Source organism: Bufo bufo, chromosome 2, assembly GCF_905171765.1.
Source record: "Bufo bufo chromosome 2, aBufBuf1.1, whole genome shotgun sequence".
In the NCBI taxonomy this organism is placed as follows: Eukaryota; Metazoa; Chordata; class Amphibia; order Anura; family Bufonidae; genus Bufo; species Bufo bufo.
Window position 1 is genome coordinate 283041016 of NC_053390.1, and position 25931 is coordinate 283066946.

Below are 25931 nucleotides of genomic sequence, written 5' to 3' on the forward strand. Positions count from 1 at the left end.
TCCTGCTTTATGCAAGTCAACAATTCTTAATCGTAGGTCTTCTGAGACTCTTTTGTGCGAGGCATCATTCACATCAGGCAATGCTTCTTGTGAAAAGCAAACCCAGAACTGGTGTGTGTTTTTTATAGGGCAGTGCAGCTGTAACCAACACCTCCAATCTCATCTCATTGATTGGACTCCAGTTGGCTGACACCTCACTCCAATTAGCTCTTGGAGATGTCATTAGTCTAGGGGTTCACATACTTTTTCCACCTGCACTGTGAATGTTTACATGGTGTGTTCAATAAAAACATGGTAACATTTAATTCTTTGTGTGATATTAGTTTAAGCAGACTGTGATTGTCTATTATTGTGACTTAGATGAAGATCAGATCACATTTTATCACCAATTTGTGCAGAAATCCATATCATTCCAAAGGGTTCACATACTTTTTCTTGCAACTGTATATGGTTTGAGTGAGTCTCACTCTATTTTACTGAACCTATTATAATTTTTTCCCATCCTTTTCTTATTGTGATGACGATTGTGTTTTGCTGACTTTTAAGTTGAAGTTCTGTTTTCCATTAGTCTGCTTACATCTTTCATACCCAGTCCGCTGATTTCCTTCAGTTACATCCTATATAGCTCATAGTAACAGCGTCTGTCTCATAGGCTGCAGTAACCCCCACTGATCAGCTGTTCCCTGTGGCTATTGAATGTGAATGGGAGTTGGGCTGCTGTAACCCTGTGCGGCCAACAGACTTTGCTTTTGCTTCCGGCTCCGTTCTCAGTGCTAGTTCTGGCACACTGCAGGAACAGCTGATTAATGGGGTTGCTAGCTGTTGGACCCCCACGGATCGGATATTGATGACCTATCCTCAGCATAGGTCATCAATATCTGGAACCTGGAGAACCCTTTATAATACCCTTTATAGCATGTCTACTTCTGTAATTGTGTGCTTTATAAGTCATTTAGCCAATAGTGGAGAATTTGATTGTCCTGCCTTGTGTCATCTCGGCTCATGAAGTAAGAGGAAAGTGCTGCTCGAGCAGCTCCCTACAATATATGAGGAGGTTCACTTTAAAGCTCTTAGGTAACTTGTGAGTACACATTAAACTTGTTACATAGACCTGAAGAAGTTATAGATTAACCCAGACAACAAGTTTATCATCCTGTATTCAGGAATGATCAGTGCTGTCTTTCTTTTCTCTCTGTTCAACAATTTGATCGACTAATCATTATCTATTCTAGAGGAGATTATTACGGTAAGTTCTTACACAGATTGATCATAGGACAGTATGCACAGAGATGAATGAAGGGTAGGATTAGGCACACATGAATCAAACCACCACACAATGACATAGGCACCATGTCTCTAGATAGTGAATCTTGAAATAAATGTGCATGCACGTATTGCATGTTTAGATAATGCTTGGTAAGTTTACTGTACTGAGTTTTCTAGTTCTAGCTACGGTCATACATGATGCAGGCTCTGGCCTTTTTTATACACAGGCAATATTTTTACTTATGACTCAATTGGTTAAACTAATGTAAGTACAGTACCCCAGAACAGGGTACTTGCAAATTGTTCTTGATTTGAATTTATTTAGTCTGCTCATGCTTTGTATGTATTCACAAAAACTGTCTGTGGGTGGCCCAGTTTAGTTAATTATGCCCTGACTCAGCAGAGGAAGCTAGCTTTCCCCTCTAAAGGAGAGGCTTTCTTGTCCAGATCAACCGCTTCAATGTAGCTCTGCTTGCCATTCACGACAGATGCTAGTCCAGATCCAGGAGACCAGGAGAAACATCATTCCTGTTAAGAGAACAATCCCTAAGAGAAAGCTGAAGAAGACATTAAAGGGGTTTCCCACTCTCAAACAATGGGGACATACAGGTGAAACTTGAAAAATTAGAATATCGTGCAAAGTTCATTTATTTCACTAATGCAACTTAAAAGGTGAAACTAACATATGAGATAGACTCATTACATGCAAAGCGAGATATTTCTAGCCTTTATGTCTTATTATTTGGATGATTATGGTTTACAGCTTATAAAACCCTAAAGTCACAATTTTGAGGCACCCTTTGCTCAGGGGATATGGATTAATTAGCTGACTGGAGTGTGACACTTTGAACCTAGAATATTGAACCTTTTTACTCAATTCGAATTTTAAGCTGCATTAATGCAATTCCTTTTAATTTTCATTACTGAAATAAATGGACTTTTGCACGATATTCTAATTTTTCGAGTTTCACCTTTATCATTAGGTGTTTTGCCTGATAAAAGTGTTGCTAACACGACTACTGAGCGCTCACTAGCACACAGACTAGGACCTCAAGGGAGTTAAAGAAAAACAATTACTTTATTTATGATTAATGATAATAAAATTATGGTTGACAATAACAGTTATCATAATTATAAAACTACAGTTATCTTGACTATCATGAGTAAAGTAAGAGTAAAGCATCAATACATCACCAGATATTGTAGCATCACCCATTGCCCACAGATTGGGGTATTCCAACAATCAGCAAGGGTAAGAATCTGGGAACAGCGCAAGGCACGTCTGCCGCGTCTTCAACGAATCCCAAATTTCCTGTGGAACCCCCCCCCCCCCTAATTTTATAAGCAAATATGATTTCATAAACTTGTGATAAAAGTCTTATTATGTAAAAAGTATTATTATGAGAAAAGTATTATTATAAGAAAAGTCTTATGAGAAAAATCTTATTATGAACACTTCATGTGTTCGTGCACAATAACTTGCTTTACTGATTTGTGACAATGCCTGAGAATCTTCTTTGTTTTCCTGAACTCCAGTACCCTCAGTACTTTTCCACTTATATGCATAGCTAACTAAGGTTTCATGACTTACTTGAGTGTCAATCACCATTATTCCACTCATTCTTATACATTCGTATCACATTAGGATATGCCCCCATTGTCTCATAGGGACCTGCACCTACACTGAGAACAAAGGCCCAAAAGTTGTGGAGGGTGCAACTGCCCTTCATTCTTTTCTATGGGGCTGCCCAAAATAGCCAAGAGCTGGCTCGGCTATTTCCATTGACCCTGTAGAAAGGAATGGGAGCGGTGACCGTGCAAGCAGAGTGCGCTCCCATTCAGCACTATTGGGGGGGAAAGCTTGGTGGTGGCCGAATCTGGTGAAACCCGGGGTCCTCCGGTCACCACCTTCCCCGCTCCGTTCTCAGTGTAGGTGCGGGTCCCAGAAGTGGGACCCGCACCTATCAGATAATGTGGGCAGAATACCCCTTTAATAGACTGTCCAAGTTCACAAGGCTGTGTGTATTATCAAGGTATTCGCTGTCTATGGCTATAGACTTTGCTGCTTGTGGAAAGATTAACAGTTAATGACTGATAATTGGCATCCCTCAGTCTGGGAATTGCAGAGCTGATTGTGCCACTTTTTGCATGTGGATGGTTTGTAGTCCCTGGCACCTACCATACTTTCTTGCTGTGTGTGTGGATGGTTTGTAGTCTGAGATGCCTACCACATTATTTAGAATTTTGCATGCCCGTTATCATCTTGGAAAGCTTGCAAAATGTTTAGAGGGAGCTCAGGGATTACTAATCCTATGATTAGTGACTATCCTATGACTACTAATCCTATGATTATCATCATCATTGTTGTTTGCCTATATACAGCTATTGGGAAGAGAGTGCACTGTGACTTGCCTTGGAATGGTGCCTGGATATCGTTGGATGTACTACAACTCCCATTTTCTACAACTGGCCTGGTTACTGATTTGAGCACCATTCTCCAGCCACTTCATTCACACTCTTGCCTTGCACCTGTACAACACTCATAATGCCAAGGCCCCAACATCAGGGTTTGCAAGAGAAGAAAGGGTGCACCCTCCGGTCAATGCCCTGGCCCTATAAAGCATCAGTGTGAGGATTACCACTGTATAATTATTGCAGCCAGAGCCACTACCACTCCCAATCTCTACTCCTGCTCCTCCAGGGCTTGCGGCACTAGCCATGTACCATCACTACAGTGGAATGGTAGAAGCAGAACATTGGCAACTGATGACTCTACAACAGGTATAGGAGCAAACAGCACATGGCTGAACTAGATATAGCAGTTCTGGAGCATCTTTTCTCATACTTACCTGTTGTGCCGATCCTCTGTTATTCTGCCTGAATATTTAGAAATAACTGACAACTAGGTGTTATCATTCCCTTTGTTACAGGGACGTGTCCCTGCACAGTCTACGTTGTTTGTTTCCATGTCCGTTCCGTTTTTTTTGCGGATAGGATGCGGATCCATTCATTTCTGGTGCTGTCCGCATCAGTATGTCCATTCTGTAGCCCCGGAAAAAAAATAGAACATGTCCTATTCTTGTCCGTTTTAGGCATTGTTACAATGGATCCGCAAAATAAACAAAAACGGATGGCAGACGGATGTCATACTTTTTTTTGCGGACCACAAAACACATACGGTCGTGTGCATGTAGCCTAAGGGCTTGTTCACCCGGCCATTGCCCCTCTGTTGCCGTATTGCAGCCCTCATACGGCAGGTCCGCAATATACGGGGCACTGGCCGTGTGCATTCCGCATTAGGTATGCGGACCCATTCACTTGAATGGGTCCGCAAATCCGTAGGTGCGGTGCGGAACGGAACCCTACAGAAGCACTACGGAGTGCTTTCGTGGGTTCCGTTCCTCCGCACCGCAAAAAGATAGAACTTGCTCTATCTTTTTTGTGGAATTGACGGATCGCGGACCCATTCACGGTGCGTGTGCATTGCGGACCTCAATTTGCGGTCCACAGCACAAGCACGGGCTGCACAAGGTCGTGTGAACAAGCCCTAAGGCTAATTTCACATGAGCGAGTTTTCCGTCCGGATGTGTTCCATTTTTCACTGATTATGTTTGTGTTCAGGAAAAGCATGTTCTATATTGTGCATTTTTCACGTGGCCCTGGTCCAATGGAAATGAATGGGGTTGTGTGAAAGATGGAAGGAATCCAGATGTAATGTGTTTTTTACTGATGGTTGCTACGAGATGCTGAGTGTCAGTCTTTATTCATGCGTGTGAAAAATGGATGCAAACCAGATACAATCAGGACGGAAAAAAACGAAACGCTGAATGCAATCACAGGCAAAACTGATTCAACTTGTGTGCCAAACCATCAGTTTTTCACTGAATGGACTCTGACATATCCCGTATCACTCATGTGAAAGAGGCCTTAACTTTGTTAGCACTGATTGGACAATGTCTGTCTGTTTGTACAGGGACAGGCCCCAAATGATACCCCCCAATTCTCAATGTATTCATACTTTTCAAGAAGGAATAACAGAGGAACAGTAAAACGCAGCGTTATAAGAAAAGATACTCCAGAATAGTTATTTCATTGGGTGTGCAAGAATTTACTAAACCAGACCTATCAGGAGATCTGACAGATCCTCTTTAGGTTCTCTAACCTGCTCAAAGCCCCAGGCCTGCCAACGAGAGCAGCCACAATTATCTGCTTAAGGAAAACACATTCTAAGACTCTTTAAATACTGTTCTTAGCTGACAAGGTTCTGAATGTCGTCAACATGTCTATTCCTGTCCAAAAGTCATAACCCCCTAAAATATGCACAGGTATATTAGGCAATTTCATTTAAAACTGTTTCCTTATGTCTTCTTATGGAAGCCTCCCCTCTGCTCTGGATAAATTGAATTTCTCCCTATTATCGTGTTCTATTATGATTACATCTGTTAGGCTTTTTTACATTCTGTGGCAGTTAAAATGCCTTAAAAAAATAATGCATACCCCCTTGAACTTTTCCACATTTTTTTTAACGTTACACCCACAAACTTAAATGTATTTTATTGGGATTTTATGTGATAGGCCAACACAAAGTAGCAAGTATGTGTGACGTGAAAAGAAAATTATACATGGTTTTCAATATTTTTAATAATAATAAAAATGTGAAAAGTGTGGTGTGCATTTGTATTCAGCCCCCTGTACTCTGATACACCTAAATAAAATACAGTGGGACCAATTGCCTTCAGAAGTCTATTTAGTAAATAGAGTCCAACTGTGTGTAATTTATTCTCAGTATAAGTACAGCTGTTCTGTGAAGGCCTCAGAGGTTTGTTAGAGAACATTAGTGATCAAACAGCATCACAAACACAAAGGAACACACCAGGCAGGTCAGGGATAAAGTTATGGAGCAGGGTTTGGTTATAAAAAATATCCCAAGCTCTGAACATCTATCTGAGCACTGTGTGTATGGCACAACTGCAAACCTACCAAGACATGGCCGTCCACCTAAACTGACAGACCAGGCAAGGAAAGCACTAATTAGAGAAGCAGTCATGGTCACTCTGGAGGAGCCACAGAGATCCACAGCTCAGGTGGGAGAATTTGTCCACAGGACAACTATTTTTTAGTCGTGTACTCCACAAATCTGGCCTTTATGGAAGACTGGCAAGAAGAAAGACATTTTTGAAAGCAAGCCATAAGTCAAGTTTGCAGTTTACCACATGTCATGTAGGGCACACAGCAAATGTGTGGAAGAAGGTGCTGTGGTCAAATGAGACCAAAGTTAAACTTTTTAGCCTAAATGCAAAATGTTATTTGTGGTGGGAAAACTAACACTGTACATCACCCTGAACACACCATCCCTACCGTAAAACATGGTGGTGGAACATCATGCTGTGGGGATTATTTTCTTCAGCAGGGATAGGGAAGCTGTTCAGAGATTATTGGAAAATGGATGAAGCTAAATACAGGGCAAAATAAATACTTGGTACTTTGCGTTGGTTTAACACATAAAATTCCAATAAAATATATTTAAGTTTGTGGGTGTAACGTGAAAGGATGTGAAAAAGTCCAAGGAGTATAAATACTTTTTCCAGGCACTGTATATAAATAAGAATGTAGGCTCTCTAGACATAAAGAGTACCTTAGAGAAAAAGTTAAAAGCTATTTTATACACCCCCATATATAAAACAAACTAATAAGAACAATAATATTGCCAAACTGAATACATGCTACCACCATATATAAGACTACGTGTGGTAGTTGTATGGGAAAAGATTCAGTATAACTTGTATTTTATTCATTAAATTTCTGCTCATTCTGGGCTTTGAAGTCAAGCAGATGGTCCTATCAGTGATTGACCGCCTGCCCTCTGACTGTGTATACAGGGATATCTGTCAATCACTGATAGGACCGCTTCCTTGACTTCAAAGTCCAGAATGAATACGGACACGTATAAATTATAAGTTTTACTGAATCTGTTCCCATAAAACTATATATCAACCTGCTTATCTCCTCTTCTGCTATAACACACTGCCTGCAGCTCAGGCACCATATTCAACGTGCAGGTGATTAATTAATCCCCCTGGCGGTAATCTCGAGTGTGGCTCGGGGTTAACTTTCACTGCCAGAAGTTGTAACACCAAACCAGACTCGGACCGCAAAACACAGATGCGGCCGGCACTTAGATAGAGTAGTCCTCAGCTATTTTCTTGCAGAGCTGCGGACCGGAAGTTCGCATCCGCGCTCCGGAAATGTAGATGCGGACAGCACACTGTGTGCTGTCCGCATCCATTGAAAATTAATGGGTCCGCACCCGTTCCGCATAATTGCGGAACGGGTGCGGACCATTCATTCTGACATCTGAACCACAAAGTCCTTTACCTGTTTCCTGCGAGTCGGGCGGCACATGAGGCAGAACTGGGAGGGAAATTCAAATAAATAAATAGACATATAGTACACACACAAACAGTGATACAGTGTAATCTGTGAGGATTACACTGTATCAAACCAAATCACCTCAGATTTGTCCCTAGGGATCATTCTCCAGTGCCCTGCCTGCCCTTTTACTGTCATTTCTGTCTGGAAATCTTTCGGCCATGGTATAAAAAAAGCGTCAATTGACTGCAAAAGCAGTTTTAGACCAGATAAATGACAGCAACAGTGACTTAGAAGTACTCGCTGAATTGAGCGATAGCGATTCATGGAGAAATTCCTCATCCGACACTGATCAGACAAGTGACAGTGACGAATCTGCACCTGAGCTCAGCGATATGCGAACCTGGTGCCCTATTGACTGTGGTACGGGTCAGGCAGGGCCCCCAAGATTCCCGTTTACTGGAGTATCTGGTATCAAAGTAGACGTTGAGCACAACAACCCTTTTGCATACCTACAATTATTTCTGACCGAGGTAATTGAAAAAATTGTTACAGAGACAAACCGGTACAAAGAGCAACAATCCGCTACTCTGTGTCACAAGTTTTCAAGAAGCAGAAAGTGGGAACCAGTGACCAAGGATGACATTTGGAAATTTCTGGGCCTAATAATACTTCAGGGAGTGGTGGGAGAACCCCTGCAGAAATGGTATTGGACCACTAATAAAATACTTCCAACTCCATTTTTTGGCACAGTCATGTCAGAGTACAGATTTTCCCTGATTATGAAATTTTTTCACTTCGCAAACAATGAAGAATTTGATGAAACTTCTCATCCTGCACCAAAACTAAAGAGAATTTGGGAAATATATCAAATGATTGTAAAGAATTTCCAACAGACCTATGTGCCAGAAAGAGACATCAGCATAGATGAAAGTCTAATGGCCTACAAGGGACAGCTCAGCTGGATACAGTACATTGCATCAAAGAGGGCACGATTTGGCATAAAATCCTATATGCTCTGCGAATCGTCAACTGGCTACATTTGGAATTCAGTTATATACACTGGAAAAAGCACAAAATTCAATCCAAAGTACAGCGACTATGTGGAATGTCAACATCTTCCGTCCTGGCAGAAAGGCAAGATGATAGCACTGCGTTGGCATGACAAAAAAGATGTGTGCCTATTGAGTACTGTTCATAATACCTCGACTGTTATGGTACACACGAAAGGTGGGAAAGAAGTCATGAAGCCACAAGTAGTGATAGACTACAATAAAACCATGGGAGGTGTCGACAGAGCCGACCAAGCAATTACATTCTACCCAGCAATGCAGAAACAGTAAAAGAAGTACTACAAGAAGATCTTCAGGCATCTTCTTGATTAATGCTTGTGGAATGCCTACATTCTGCACAGAGAAAAGAGTGACAAGCCTCTCGTTCATTCTGACATTATTTGGAAAGTTGCTGAACGGATCTTTGTGAACCACCAAACACCATCAATGGCTGTGAATAGACCTGGACGTCGTGCTGTTGATGTTGTCAACCCGGAACGCCTGACTGGTCGTAACTTCATGGACTACATCCCAACAACCGAAAAAAAGTCAGTACCTACAAGGATGTGCGTGGTTTGTTGCTCAAAGCGAGATGATAATGGAAAGAGAATCCGAAAGGAAACCAGGTTCCATTGTCCTGATTGTGACGTCGGACTTTGTGCAGTCCCATGTTTCAAAATGTTTCACACCCTGGAGGTTTATTGGACCAATATGCAGTGTCTATTATTACAGGGACTAGTGATGTTGCACCAGGGGAGGGCTGGCAGCCTTAGTCCTGGGGTGCAAATCCAGTCAAGTGGCCCATTTTTATTTTGCAGACTTTTATTTTCTTTTATGCAGGAACACATTGCATTTACTGCCCCCCAATGTGGCACGTGTAGAGCGCTGCGCCAATTCTTTTGCCCGCCCATTTTTCAAAGCCCCCTTCATATCTAAAAATGCGGCACGCGTAGCTTTGCCTGGCCATTTCTAAAAGCCCTGTAGGAATGGAAAAACGCGGCGTGCATATTGCGGCGCGCAACATTTTTAGCACCGCCCATTTTTAAAAGCCCCTCCTACATGTAATAGGCCACTCCCAACAAACACTGTACAGCTGAAATTCTATTGTTGAGGCCTGTCTCTACACATCATACGGAGAGGGGAGGGTCTGTCCTGGCTGCACTGCCTGCTTCACATTATACAATAAACAGCAGGCTACAGCCAGGAAGCTCCTCCGCTCTCCTCCCTCCCCAGATCCTGCTCAAGGCCTGTGGTTCCCCCCACCATCTGCCACCCACCCGTGGCCTGCTGCCCCTTTGGCAATCCTCACCCAGCTCTGAATCCTCCTTCTGCAAATGGCAGGGGGAGGAGCCAGAGCATCTCCTCTCCTACATAGCGCCACATACCTCTTACATCCAGTGATGTCACCTTTGTTGTAGACGTTCTCTTTCTTTATCTTCTCCATTCAGACCAGACCGCCATGATGATTTTTTAGCCATGTCCCGTCTCTGCAGAGATTGACAAACAGATATTAGTTTCCCACATTTCCATCATCTTCACATCTTCTGAACACCCTTTCCTGCCACCCCCAATACTATACTGCAGAAAAATGGCAGGGGGAGGAGCCGGAGCATCTCCTCTCCTACATAGCGTCACATACCTCTTACATCCAGTGATGTCACCTTTGTTGTAGACGTTCTCTTTCTTCATCTTCTCCATTCAGACCAGACCGCCATGATGATTTTTTAGCCATGTCTCGTCTCTGCAGAGATTGACAAACATACATTAGTTTCCCACATTTCCATCATCTTCACATCTTCTGAACACCCTTTCCTGCCACCCCCAATACTATACTACAGAAACAGTCCCCCTGGAAATACTACTACCACACAGATAGTGCCCCCTTCAACAATTATTGGCACACAGTGCTCTAAAAAATAACTGCGTCCAGACACTAATAGTATAAAGATAATGTCCCCCAAAAATAATTGTGCTAAGCTGATACTATGCCAGGGTGCCCCACAAAGTAACAGTGCTCCCCAAAATACCACCAATAGAAATAATTCTCTGCCAGAGCACACTTAGTAGTAATAATGCCCCTATAGTGCCCTAGTAATCATGTTCCTCATAGCCCCCCAGTAGTAGTAAAGCTCCCCATAATACCCCCTAGTAGTAATAATTCTCCCTATAATATGACAGTACATGCAATACCCCCGCTTAGTGCCCGCAGTTGAGCTAATGTCCCCATAATGTATGCCAGTATAAAATACCCCTATATAGTGCCCCAGTACATGCCCTCATAGTGCTCCTCTCCCCCTTCCCCATAGTGTCCCCCATAATATGCCAGTAAAAAAATGCCCCTTCTTAGTGCCCCCAGCAGATGCTCCTATAGTGCTCCTCTCCCCATAATGTGCCTGTAAAAAATACCCCTTCTTAGTGCCACCAGATGCCCTAATAGTGCTCCACTCCCCCATAGTGCCTCCAAATAATGCCCCATAGTACCGCTCTCCCCTATAGTGCCTCCCATAATGTGCCAGTAAAAAATGCCCCCTTAGTACCACCAGATGCCATAGTGCCCCCTATAATGTGCCAATAAAAAAAGGCCCCTTTAGAGCCCCCAATTCCCCATAATGCCCATATAGTGCCAAAATATGCCCCATAGTGCCGCTCTCCCCTATAGTGTCTCCATAGTGTGCCAATAAAAAAAAAGCCCCTTTAGAGCCCCCAGATGCCCCATAGTGCTCCTCTCCCCCATGGTGCCCCCCCATAATTTGCCAGTAAGAAATGCCCCCATATTGCCCCCCAAAATGGGCAAGAAATAAATGCCCCCAGAGTGCCACCCCCAAAAAAATGGGGCTGTAGGAAATGCCAGATGCCCCCATAGTGCCAGCTTCCCCCACAAAGAATAAAAACAAAACACTAACTTGCCTCCATCAGCTGTGATGCGATGCAGGCCTCTTCCGGCCTGTGTCCCTGCTGTGTGCTTCCCGGCTCAGGCGGCGCGATGATAATGACGTCATCGCGCCGCCTGAGCTGACCTCTGATAGGCCGCAGGCATTAGTGTCTGCGGCCTATCAGAAGAACAGGGAAGGGAGACGCCTCTCCCTCCCCTGCCCCGCCGCAGCACAGGCATCTGTATCGCTGTCCTGGGGACAGCGATACAGATGACTATGGAGATGAGCGCTTCCACTATGGAAGCGCTCATCTCCTACTGCCCCCCCCCTACTGCCGCCAGTAACTAGAACCAGGGCCGCGCCGCGCCGCCTGTGGTGATCGGCGGTGCGGCCCTGAGGAATTAAAAAAAATAATATAAATTATTCGTTAAAGATGGCCCAGTGGCCGTTTTTAACATGCTTTAGGGCTGCCTGGGGAGCAATTGCCTCCCTGCCCCCCGTCCCAGCCCGCCGCTTGACAAATTGCAGTGTTTTTTATTTGATTACATTATTGAATAAAATTATATAACTTTTTTTAAATTGCTTATTGTATTATAATTTATGATTTTGTGTTTTAAACTTTATCATACCTGGAATGTCTACTAGACTTTTGTTTAGACAGATTTAAGTGAGTAATTCCTAAGAATTACAGGCCTACAATATAAAACAACTAATTTCCATGCAAAACAATGTACCGCTTTGGGTACAAAATTACTGACATAATCAGACCGCCAGGGAGGTTAATGGAATGTTAATGTAGTTGTAGTGAGTACTGTGAGAAATCAGTGTTCGTATTTCCGATAATTGGCCGAAAATCGTGCAGTGTATTAGGGCACTAACCACCACTCACTTGAGTCGATCACTTAAAGGGGTTTTCCAAATTCGGTACCAAGGTTTTTTACAGTAGAAATTTATTTACGAAGTTATTACCCAAAGTCTCGCGAGACCAGCGAAGTAATAAACTTCAGCTCATTGGAGCCAACACATTCTAATACTCCGTACAGTATTGAAACAAAGTTTTATGCGAATAGACTTCGGATGAAGCATCCGAAGTCGATTCGCTCATCCCTATTGGTAATATCGCTGTTCTTATTAGTATTGTTTTATGTATGGGGATGTGTTAAGTTTATTTTAACCTTTTCTCTAAGGTACTGTTTATGTCTGGAGAGCCCACGTTCTTATTTATATCCCACATATATACGCCAAAAGGTGCAAGGGGTAAAGTTAGTGCACTCGACATAAACTAGTCAAATGTAATAGGCTTCATGGTGAGCCATCTATATACATATAGTTCTATATAGTTGTATCTGTTTTATGCCTGTAAAAAATAAGGGGGGGGGGGGGGGCGTTTTTTGCCTTCCATGTCATCCGTTTTCCATGAGCTGAAAAGAGGACTTCCATTGCCATCGGTGTGCTTTCAATGGTTTTCTTGGACAAATCAGAAAAAATTATGTTCATAAATGATCACTCGCATGAGTTATATGAAGTAGTGAACAGTGATCTGGATTATTTAAGACTTAACTTTTACTTTTGATATAATATAAAATATATGAGATATAGCCCTCAAAATAACTAAAAGTTGAAAACACAATACAGTTTTCCACTGCCCCACAATCAAAGGGACTCTTTTGGAAACAGTAACAGCTGTGTCCACACTTACACATTCAGTGTCGGACACTGGAAGGTAACAAGAGCTGGTATTAAGGTGCACAGGATCAAGACAGCAGCAATCAGTGTATACTGACACCCTATGTGCACAATTCAGGCAATAATGCAGACAAGAGCATTTAGCAGTGTATACATAATGCACAACGACATACAACAGAAAACATACAACCATTAGGTGTTAGAAGAAACCGCGCAACAAACATGCACAATTACACCCATATCATAAGGTGCACGGCGGCACCATTGAAACCCAGTGTCCTACCCTACAGATGGTGGGTTCTCCAGACACCTCCGTTCCGATGTTTCTGGTTAGGGTGGTCGACTTTGACAGCAGAGAGTCAGTACGATGTGGAGGGATCACAGGAAGATGTTCCTTTCTATCCCTAGACGACCCTCGGGACCCTACAATAGTCCTGTTGGTCTAGCCACGGGGTGTCCCAATAATTGGGCCCCCGTCCGGAACCTAACCCTGGAATTGCATTCCCTATTTAGCCCTGAAAAGATCCAAACATGCACGTTTCTGAGGCAGAAACAGTCCTCTCATCAGGGGAATATATAGAATGGGCCAAAAAGTATGATTTGCTAGCCAGAAACGATGTTCACCGCCAAGCAAATGCTGGGAGTAATAATCGCGGCCGTGGTTTTCTTGGACCCATAGAGTTCAACGGGTGTGCTAGGTCCATATCACAGATCTCTTAACAAGGCAGTTTATGCAGGAAGTGATGAGCAGCGCCTACTGTATGTATTCTGTGTGATGTTCAGACAAATATCTGCAGATCTCAATAGAAGATTTCCATTCATGTGTACTATAGATATATATCCGGAAATAGTTGTGCATGTAGAATTCCTGTTCTTATTTCTTAAAGTGGTTCTCCAGGAATTAAAAAAATGAAAATACTTAAATATTATTTTATAATAAATATATTCACAAATATCTTTCATTACTTAGGCTACTTTCACACTTGCGTTGTTCTTTTCCGGCATAGAGTTCCGTCACAGGGGCTCTATACCGGAAAAGAACTGATCAGGTATGTCCTCATGCATTCTGAATGGAGAGTAATCCGTTCAGTTTGCATCAGGATGTCTTCAGTTCAGTCGTTTTGACTGATCAGGCAAAAGAGAAAACCGCAGCATGCTACGGTTTTATCTCCGGCTAAAAAAACTGAAGACTTGCCTGAATGCCGGATCAGGCATTTCTTCCCATAGGAATGTATTAGTGCCGGATCCGGCATTCAGAATACCGGATTGCCGGATCCGTCCTTCCGGTATGCGCATGCGCAGACTGAAAAAAAGGTGAAAAAATAAATGCCGGATCCGTTTTTGCCGGATGACACCGGAAAGACGGATCTGGCATTTCAATGCATTTTTTCGACTGATCAGGCATTTTTAAGACTGATCAGGATCCTGATCAGTCTTACTAATGCCATCAGTTAGCATACATTTTGCCTGATCCGGCAGGCAGTTCCGGCGACGGAACTGCTTGCCGGATCTCTCTGCCGCAAGTGTGAAAGTAGCCTTAGACTGACTTGTTTTGTCTAGGGAGCAATGATTAGGAGAAACAAAATGGCCGCTGTCCTATCAGTACACACAGAACCTGTCCTAATCACACAGCTGGAGAAGTTACTTCACTACAATGAGCCTTTTTTGCACCCTGGTAATAGCACGCCTCCAATTCGACCAAGGTGATTTTAATTCGCTGGAGACTGCATAACGGTTCACAAATACCTACCAGCTCTCATGAAAGCATGTGATAAGGTGAGCTTTGACAACTGTTCACAAGGTGCGGTACTGTGTGGCGGCCATTGTTGCTGTGATATTGTGTTGGTGGGGCCCAGTGCCAGGGTGGCATTGCCAAGCAGCAGAGGTGCTGTTTGGCTGCTGAGTCCCGCCGTCTGCTGGTGCGGTGCTGTGGCGCCGGTGGTCGCCACGCAGTGCCGCACCAAATTTAGAGTAGGTTCCCACTCAAGGAGGCAACCTTGTCGTGGTGAATGGGCTTATGCTTTTTGATCAAAATGTTTACTAATGCTTTGTGTAAGCATGCAACATAGGGGCCTGTATACTATTTATGGTGCTGAGAAACTATGTTAATTATTATTATTATTATTATTAAAGCGCTATTCATTCCATAGCACTGTACATAGGACAAGGGGTATACATACATAATACAGACAATTGCATAAACAATCCTCCTCTCTGCTCGTCAGGAATCATGATCCTGAATACAGGTGAATCTCTATGGGAATGGAGATGATGAGGAGACATGTGAGGAGGGTGAGGTGTGGCTAATGAGCAGCAGCACTTGTTAACAGTCTCCATTACCACAGCCTGCCTTGTCCATCCTCTCTGTACTTCATGTCTCCTCATGAACTAAACTCCCCAGAGATTCAGCTAAAGTTCTTATCATCTGTATTCAGGATTATAATCCCTGACAAGTAGGGAGGTGGATGAGGATGAGGCAGCTCTTTACCTCAGTGTTGTAAAGTAACTTGTCCTCATGTGTGATCAGGACAGGTTTTGTGTGAACTAATGGGACAGCGGCCATTTTGTTTCCCCTGATGATTGCTCCCCAGACAAAACAATCCAGTATAAATAATGAAAGGTATTTGAAAATATACTGTATTTATATTAAATTAATATTTAAGTATTTTCATTTTCTTAATTCCCAGAGAACCCCTTTAAGCTCAGCTTTCTTCTGCAATTACATGGCAAAGCACAAGAACAAATGCATCTCTGGCGTTAAATAGTTTTATTAAGTTGTGAAATGTTATCCCTGTACTAGTCGAGCTGACATGATACAGGTTGTCATAAGATTATTTCCTCACATTGGACGGCAATGTTTCTGTCTGGATGTGGTCTTTTGTTACAGCAGGCAGCGTCTGGACTGAATACTGATCCTTCCATTTCAGAGGGTCTATGCATTACTCAAGGTTAGTGGGGTATCTGCAAATGTTTGCTTTGTAATTATGGGCGGACTGGCTATAGACCCGACAGGGAAAGTTCCCACTGGGCCGCTGCCCAGAAGGCTGCCCAAGCCCTCCTCTTGTCAGCCAGTAAGGTACATAAAGATCTGATGCTTTCAGTATTAATTAATGTAGGAGCATCAGGCACTTATGCACGTGGCCAGCAGCCTCAGGTGCCCTCCTGAATTCAATTGTATTGCTGGCAGGCAGCAGCACGGTGTTGTTTGTTTTTTCTGGAGGCAATGAGACGGTGCTGTTACACCTAAAAGCTCTGCTATCTCTGCAACTGCTGCGCCATCTGGTGTAATGACGTTTACATTTGCATATATTAAAACATCATTTTTCTCAGCAATGTGGGCACATATGAACATGGGGCCAACACAGATGCCTTCAGCTGCTAAGCGCACATACAGTAGGTCAGCCAGTTTAAAAGGATGAAAATCTGTTGACAGATGCCCTTTAACCACCCTGTTCTTCTTGAAAGGAGTGGGCTGGTCCGACTTCCTGTCTAGAGGGGGATCACTAGTCTAGTGAATGAAGAGGCAAATGCATGTGCTCCTTCTACTTAGGCCTCAGGATCCAGAGACTAACCGATCTCTGCGAGTTATGGATGACCCTTATAAGGGCAGAGTGTTCTTATTGTCATTGATGTTTTTTTATAAATTATATTTTATTACAGTTATAAAACGTACTACAAGGTAGTATAGTATAAGTAGTAAATAAAAATTTAAAAAGTAAAAAAAACAAAGAAAATATTGCACACATTGGGCATGTAATATATCAACTATTAAGGTAGACAATAAGGAATGCAATTAAAAAATTTTTTTTTAGGGTAATACTTTTTTATTGGGCCAATACTTCATAAAATCAAGCCTTTCAATAGACATGTTCGAAAAACAACTAAACTGTGTCTGATACTAAAGAATAAAAATAACCTTAACTAACTGTCTTGTCAAAAAACTTTTGGTAATGATCTGAGAGTTGAGATCCCATTGATTGCTGACAGCAGGACTAGCTACGTACAGGTTTGCTGCCTCTTCAGATAAAGTAGGTTGTTCACACTGATGGCAAACACATCTTGAAAATGGTGACAAATTGAAATGTGAAATATTAGAAAGTTGAGTATATTTTCATTCATATAGAGATTGATATATACTAGATGAAAAACCTCTTTGACCCCTTAAGTACCTGCGCTATGCACGGCGCAGATGTCCGTGACTTAAGGACCAGCACCGTACATGTACGGAGCTGTGATCGGGCGGGTGCAGGAGATGCGCCCACTCGATCCGCTGCAGGGGTCCGGGAGTCACTGATAGCCAGACCCCTGCTGCATGTGCCGGCATCGGTGAAATCACCGATGCCGGCGCATTAACCCTTGATGTGCTGCGGTCAGTGCTGACCGTGACACGTGCGATGTCCTTACGGGGATCGGAGTTTCCATCGGGTCCCCACGCTGCAGTGACGGGGACTCGATGGCAGGGAAGGCAGTCAGATGCCTTCCTTAGGCATAGTGTCTGCCTTCTGGGAGAGCCTGTGAGATCCAGCCCCCTGGATCTCATAGGCAAACAGGCTGTAAGTGTACTACAGTTTGTAATACACTTACAGCCAATGCATCACAATAAAGAAGCATTGTGATGCATTGTAAAGTTGAAGTCCCAGAGTTGGACAAAAAATAAAGAGTAAAAAAAAGTTTAAACAATAAAGTTTTCTAAAATTTTTTTAAAGTTTAAAGTAAAAAAATTAAAATAAAGCGTCCTTTTCCCAAAATAAAGTAAATTATTTTTTTTTAAATACCTTAAGGGGTGTAGTTTCTAAAGTGGGGTCATTTTTGGGTGGTTTCTATTATGTATCTATTATCAAAGTGACTTCAGACCTGAACTGATCCTTTTCTGAAACATTTCAAAATTTCAAGATAAACTTCTAAGCCTTCTAACGTCCCCAAAAAATAAAATGACATTCAAAAAATGATCCAAACATGAAGTAGACATATGGGGAATGTAAAGTAATAACTATTTTTGGAGGTATTACTATCTATTATAAAAGTAGAGAAATTGAACTTTGGAAATTTGCTAATTTTTCCAAATTTTTGGTAAATTTTGTATTTTTTTTACTCAATTTTACCACTGTCATGAAGTACAATATGTGACAAGAAAACAATCTCAGAATGGCCTGGATAAGTGAAAGCTTTTTAAAGTTATCACTACATAAAATGACACGTCAGATTTGCAAAAAATTGCCTATTCCTTAAGGTGAAATATGGCAGGGTCCTTAAGGGGTTAATAGCTGACAAGGTCTTTATATTTCTACAAATGCGCTTTTCCCCACCTAGCATATGTTGTAGATCCTGGCACTAGTATACATAGTATTCGTAATATGCATAACTTTTTCTTTTGTATGATCACCGCTGTTCAGTGCATTTACAGTAATGGTCCTATGCAAATTTAAGTTTACATCTAGTTAGCATACCAAATAAGGGGTGGAAATTAACTGATTTTACTTTGATTACTATGGTTATTAGTATTGATTGTTATTACTACTCCATGATTATTTCAGCAGTATGTTTACCAAATTGAATTAGATGAATTCAGGTTTGTTCATAAACTACAACTACAATGCTGCCATCTAGTGGTCGCAAACTGGACAGGCAGCTTACCAGTCAAGGCTGCAAGTGTTGGTACCCCTGAATTTTTTTTTCAGAAAATGAAGTATTTCTCCCATGTTTTGTTATACACATGTTTATTTCCCTTGTGTGTATTAGAACAACACAAAAAAAAAAAAAAAACTGAAAAAAGGCAAACAACATATTTTCACTCAAAACTACAAAAATGGGCTGAACAAAGTTGTTGCCACCTTTTCAAAATTGTGGGTAAACAACTTTGTCTCAAGCATGTGATTGTAACGCACCTAGTTGATCAGTTAGGATCTCAACTGCGGAAGCAATGGACATCCACTATTATCCCACCGCCCTCGTGTTTGGCTGTGGGATTCGCGGTTACTCAGTATGTACCCCAGGCGTCTCTCTCAGTCTTGGGCGGAGAGTTTGGGGTAACAAAATCATTTACCGCTATCCATCTAACTAGTTTTACTGATGGAAAGGAAGGTCTCCCAGTATTACAGGAGTCACAAGTTAGTATAAGCTTGTGCACAGTTCAGAGTTAGCATCTAGTATGCCCTCAGTTTAGTATATAGTATGCCATAGGTTCAGGGTTAGTATATAGCATGTCCTCAGTTTAGTATATAGTATGCCATAGGTTCAGGGTTAGTATATAGCATGTCCTCAGTTTAGTATATAGTATGCCATAGGTTCAGGGTTAGTATATAGCATGTCGACAGTTTAGTATATAGTATGCAGTAGGTTCAAAGTTAGTATAGCATGTCCACAGTTTAGTATATAGTATGCAGTAGGTTTAGTATAGCATGTCCACAGTTTAGTATATAGTATGCAGTAGGTTCAGAGCTAGCATAGCATGTCCAGAGTTTAGTATATAGCATGCAGCAGGTTCAGAGCTAGTATAGCATGTCCAGATTTTAGTATATAGCATGCAGCAGGTTCAGAGCTAGCATAGCATGTCCAGAGTTTAGTATATAGCATGCAGCAGGTTCCACCCCACTCTGAGTTCCAGGACATTAATCAGAGCAGGTAACAGGCATATACTTGCGGTTAGTTGGTCCTGGCTAGGAAGCCAGCAGTAGGGAAGCCAGTGGCAAGAAGGTAGGCAGTCCTTCACGACGTTGTTAGGCATCCAGGTCTGGATATGTGGACAGAGTCCTCAGATACAATGGAGCTAGCAGGGTGCGCACTCCATTAGTGGAACACCCTGCTTAGCACCTGTCTTCTATTTAAGGGCTGGACGGTAAGTGGGCGGAGTCACAGGACAGCCCAGCGGCCACTGCGTTCCACGCTGGAGCGCAAGCCAGCGTAACAACACAGGCGGTCGCTGCGTTCCACGCTGGAACGCAAGCCAGCGTATCATCGCAGACGGCCGGTGCGTTCCACGCTGGAGCGCAAGTCAGCGTATCGTCACAGGGAGCCGCTGCGATCCAGGCTGTACTGTTACAGTACCCCCCCCCCTCAAGGGACCCCTCCGGGGTACCCCACTAGGAGAGGGTCGGTTGGGAAATCTTCTATGGAACAACCTTTGGAGTCTGGGAGCATGAACGTTTTGCACATCTTCCCAAGAGTCATCCTGGGGACCATACCCCTTCCATCTAACGAGATACTGGATCTTCCCCCGTCTTCTTCTGGAATCAATGAGCTGCTCAACTTCAAATTCTTCTTCTCCTTGGACCTCTATCGGAGGCAAGGGTCGAGGATCACTTGATGGGAACGGCCTAGCTCTAAACGGCTTCAGTAGTGACACGTGGAATGTGGGATGTACCTGTAATCGAGGAGGAAGGGTGAGTCTCACCGTGTTGGGGTTAATAATCCTTTCTATCGGAAAAGGACCCAGGAATTGTCTTCCCAATTTCTTGGAAGGTACCCCCAACCGAAGGTTTTTTGTTGATAACCAAACCGAGTCCCCGACCTGGTAGGGAGGACTTTCTCTCCTACGACGGTCGTAGTAACACTTCTGTCTTTCCTTTGCCCGTTGAAGGTTGTCTTTTAGCGTCTTAAGGGTAGTTTGCAAAGTGGTCAGATAATCGTCTGTGGCTGGAACGTTTGTGGGAAGGCTGGTTTGAGGAAGAGACCTAGGGTGAAATCCGTAATTAGCAAAGAATGGAGTATGTAATGTGGAGGAATTCGTAGAATTATTATAGGCGAATTCAGCGAGAGGAAGTAGGCCCTCCCAGTCATCCTGGAGAAATGAGCAGTGACATCTGAGAAACTGTTCCAGACACTGATTCACCCTTTCAGTTTGCTCATTAGTTTGGGGGTGATAGGCGGTAGACATTCTGTGGTCGATTTGAAGTCTGGAACAAAGTGCTCTCCAGAATTTGGATACGAATTGCGAACCCCTGTCTGATATGACCTAGCTAGGACTTCCATGTAACTTAATAATATTAGACAGGAATACCACGGCCGTTTCCTTGGAGGAGGGTAACTTCTTGAGGGGCACGAAGTGTGCCATCTTAGTCAGCAAATCCACTACCACCATGATGGTGTTGTTTCCTCTGGAAAGGGGAAGTTCAACTATGAAATCCATCGAGACCCATTCCCAGTGTCTGTTGGCGATGGGAAGACTCATTAGGAGACCATAAGGTCGGTTCCTGTCAGTTTTACATGAGGCACAGGTCTCGCACGTGGAAACGTATTCCTCAATTTGTTTGGTCATCTTTGGCCACCAGAAGTTCCTGCGTATCAGGGTTGTGGTTTTAGCAATGCCGGGATGTCCCGCGAGGGGTAAATCATGGCAAAGTTTGATCACCTGATTGGTGAGGGAGGGTGGTATGTACAGTTGGCTGTCCTTGTAAAGGAGACCCTGTTGGTTCTGCGAAAGACCAGGGGGGGTATTAGCATGGTCATTAATTAGAGCATCCTTGAGCTGGGTTTCCAACGTTATGGTGGCAAGGACGAGTTTCTTCGGTGGAATGATCCATGTGGGAGCCGTGTCTGAGGTGCGAATTTCAGCCAGTCGTGACAAGGCGTCGGCCTTCCCATTTTTTGAGCCTGGTCGGTATGTAATTTGGAAGTTAAACCTGTCGAAAAAAAAAACTCCACCGTACTTGACGGCCTGATAGTGTTTTATTGGTTTTCAGGTATTGTAGATTACGGTGATCCGTATAAATTGTGATGGGGTGTATTGATCCTTCAAGTAAATGCCTCCAATTTTCCAGGGAGCACTTTATGGCGAGGAGTTCCTTTTCGCCTATGGGGTAATTGAATTCGGCGGTATTTAGCGTCCGGGAGTAGAACCCGATAGGATGTAACGGAGTTGAAAAAGAGCTTCGCTGGGACAGAACAGCTCCTATGGCTGCCTGGGATGCGTCTACTTCCAGCACGTAGTGATGGTTCGGATTTGGGAGAGTCAGTATCGGTGCCGTAGTGAACCTGTTCTTTAATAACTCAAACGCTGATTGGGCGTCCTTGGACCAAACGAACTCCGTGTTGACACTAGTTAAGCGGGTTAGTGGTTTAGTGGTAGCGGAAAAATCTTTAATAAATTTCCTATAGAAGTTTGAGAACCCCAGGAACCGTTGAAGAGCTTTCCTGGAATCCGGAATTGGCCAATTTTGGATGCAAGTGATTTTTGAGGGATCCATCTGGATACCTTTGGGTGAAATTATGTATCCGAGGAAGGGAAGAGAGGTAGTCTCGAATACACATTTTTTCTGTTTGACGTATAAGCGATGAACACTTAACCGTGCGAGAACCCAACGGACATGTTTCCTGTGATCGTGTAAGTTATCGGAATACACTAGTATATCATCAAGATAGATGATTACACATACGTCCAGTAGATCCCTAAAGATGTCGTTAATAAAATTTTGGAATGTGGCAGGGGCGTTGCACAACCCGAAGGGCATCACTGTATACTCGAAGAGTCCATACCGAGTGCGGAAAGCTGTCTTCCATTCATCACCTTTTCTGATCCTAATTAAGTTGTATGCGCCTCTCAAATCCAGCTTGGTGTAGATTGTTGCTGTTTGTAATCTTTCTATGAGTTCGGATATTAGCGGCAGGGGGTACCGATTTTTGATTGTTACTTTGTTCAAGGCTCTGTAATCTATGATGGGCCTTAGGCTTGAGTCTTTGTTTCTCACGAAGAGCATCCCTGCTGCTGCCGGGGAGGTTGAAGGCTGAATAAAACCTTTTCGTAAGTTCTCTTCTAGGTACTGTTTGAGGTGAACAAGTTCTGGTTGTGCCAATGGATAAATTCTACCCGTGGGTATCTCACTACCCGGCAGCAAGTCTATGGGGCAATCGTAAGATCTATGGGGCAGAAGAGATTCCGCCTTCTTTGCGCTGAATACCTCAGCAAAGTCTGCGTATTGGCTGGGGACCTGGTTCACTCCCACGTGCATGAGAGATTTGTGAGGAAAGCAGGTCTCCATACAATAAGGTGACGTAAACTGAACTCTCCCCTGTTTCCATAGGAGGGTTGGCTGGTGTATTTGCAACCATGGCAACCCAAGAATCACGGGAAACAATGGAGAGTGTATGATATCAAGGGATAGGAATTCTGTGTGGTTATTTTCACATGTCACCATGAGGGGTTGAGTCTGATTGTGGATAGGACTAGAAGTGGTACCGTCAATGAAACTCACGGATATCGGAACGTTTTTTCTCATGTGTGGAATTTTATTTCGCTCAACCAGATGCATATCGATAAAATTCCCCGAAGCTCCCGTGTCCACTATGGCTTCAACGATAATCCGGTTTTGGTCCCACTGTAAGGTGAGAGACGTGTATATGTAACCACCAGTACTATTTTTTGTACTGCCTAAGGTACAAGACGTGCCGCTCTTACCATCGCACTTCTTACGTATCGCGGGGCATCCATCAACGGTATGGTCAGCAGACACACAGTATAAACAGAGGTTGAGGTTACGTCTCCTGGCTTTCTCTCTCTCGGTCAGAGGACCTCGGATCGCCCCAATCTCCATCATCTCTACAGCAGGACCCTGGCTGGACGGTCTTGGGTTGGGTGTGAAGCCTGAGACTCTCTCGGCTCTGCGTTCCCTCAGCCGTCTGTCAATGGTGGTGGCCTTCTGCATCAAGGCATTAAGTGTAAGTGGTAATTCTCCTCGGGCTAATTCGTCCTTCAGGGCCTCGGAAAGACCTAGGCGAAACTGATTCCTAAGGGTGAGGTCATTCCATTCAGTCTCTCGGGCCCAGCGAGTGTATTCCGCAATAAAATCCTCTACAGGTCGTCTCCCTTGTTTAAGGCTGCGTATAGCGGTCTCAGCGGTCAGCTGTTTACTATGGTCCTCGTAGAGAAGGGCCATTTTTTCAAGGAACAGAGGGAAGGATTCCAGGACTGGGTCTTCTTTTTCTAAATAAGTATTGGCCCATGCTCTGGGCTCCCCCCTGAGGTATGAGATCATGGTAAGTACTTTTGTTCTGTCAGTTGGGTAAGTCTGGCGCTGCAGCTCAAACATTAGTTTGCACGCGTTCAGGAAATCCCTGAACTGCCTTCGGTCACCCGAGAATATCTCAGGTGGGCTGACCTTGGGTTCAGGTCCATCACGAGGGTGTCCTGGCCCCTGAGTGACAAGTTGCCGTAGTGCCTGGTTTTCTAGCTGGAGATGTTGTACAGTCACATTGAGGGTCTTCACCCACTTAGTGAGGGTGACGAGGTGACCTGCAACCTCCGCTGGATCCATGTAGGTTCCACTAATATGTAACGCACCTAGTTGATCAGTTAGGATCTCAACTGCGGAAGCAATGGACATCCACTATTATCCCACCGCCCTCGTGTTTGGCTGTGGGATTCGCGGTTACTCAGTATGTACCCCAGGCGTCTCTCTCAGTCTTGGGCGGAGAGTTTGGGGTAACAAAATCATTTACCGCTATCCATCTAACTAGTTTTACTGATGGAAAGGAAGGTCTCCCAGTATTACAGGAGTCACAAGTTAGTATAAGCTTGTGCACAGTTCAGAGTTAGCATCTAGTATGCCCTCAGTTTAGTATATAGTATGCCATAGGTTCAGGGTTAGTATATAGCATGTCCTCAGTTTAGTATATAGTATGCCATAGGTTCAGGGTTAGTATATAGCATGTCGACAGTTTAGTATATAGTATGCAGTAGGTTCAAAGTTAGTATAGCATGTCCACAGTTTAGTATATAGTATGCAGTAGGTTTAGTATAGCATGTCCACAGTTTAGTATATAGTATGCAGTAGGTTCAGAGCTAGCATAGCATGTCCAGAGTTTAGTATATAGCATGCAGCAGGTTCAGAGCTAGTATAGCATGTCCAGAGTTTAGTATATAGCATGCAGCAGGTTCAGAGCTAGTATAGCATGTCCAGATTTTAGTATATAGCATGCAGCAGGTTCAGAGCTAGCATAGCATGTCCAGAGTTTAGTATATAGCATGCAGCAGGTTCCACCCCACTCTGAGTTCCAGGACATTAATCAGAGCAGGTAACAGGCATATACTTGCGGTTAGTTGGTCCTGGCTAGGAAGCCAGCAGTAGGGAAGCCAGTGGCAAGAAGGTAGGCAGTCCTTCACGACGTTGTTAGGCATCCAGGTCTGGATATGTGGACAGAGTCCTCAGATGCAATGGAGCTAGCAGGGTGCGCACTCCATTAGTGGAACACCCTGCTTAGCACCTGTCTTCTATTTAAGGGCTGGACGGTAAGTGGGCGAAGTCACAGGACAGCCCAGCGGCCACTGCGTTCCACGCTGGAGCGCAAGCCAGCGTAACAACACAGGCGGTCGCTGCGTTCCACGCTGGAACGCAAGCCAGCGTATCATCGCAGACGGCCGGTGCGTTCCACGCTGGAGCGCAAGTCAGCGTATCGTCACAGGGAGCCGCTCCGATCCAGGCTGTACTGTTACAGTGATGCTCGTTCAAACTTACCTGTGGCAAGTAACATGTGTGGACAATATAAAAATCACACCTGAAACCAGATAAAAAGGGAAAAGGTGACTGAATATTTGCATTGTGTGTCTATGTGTGCCACACTAAGTATAGAGAACAGAAAGAGGAGAAGAGAACCAAAATTATGAAAAAATATCAACAATCTCAAGGTTACAAGTCCATCTCCAGAGATCTTGATGTTCCTTTGTCCATCGTGCGGAACATAAATAAAGAAGTTT

General features: G+C 43.6%; 1 protein-coding gene across 4 annotated transcripts in view; it reads left to right on the top strand.

Moving 5' to 3' along the window:
- Positions 1-1150: 1150 nt before the first annotated feature.
- Positions 1151-25931, top strand: part of SDSL (serine dehydratase like) — a 101474-nt gene continuing 76693 nt past the window's right edge. For all 4 annotated transcript variants that reach the window (XM_040416638.1, XM_040416629.1, XM_040416631.1 and 1 more), the window contains exon 1: positions 1151-1246. The gene's annotated coding sequence lies outside the window, so the exon portion shown is untranslated. The remainder of the gene's footprint in view (positions 1247-25931) is intronic.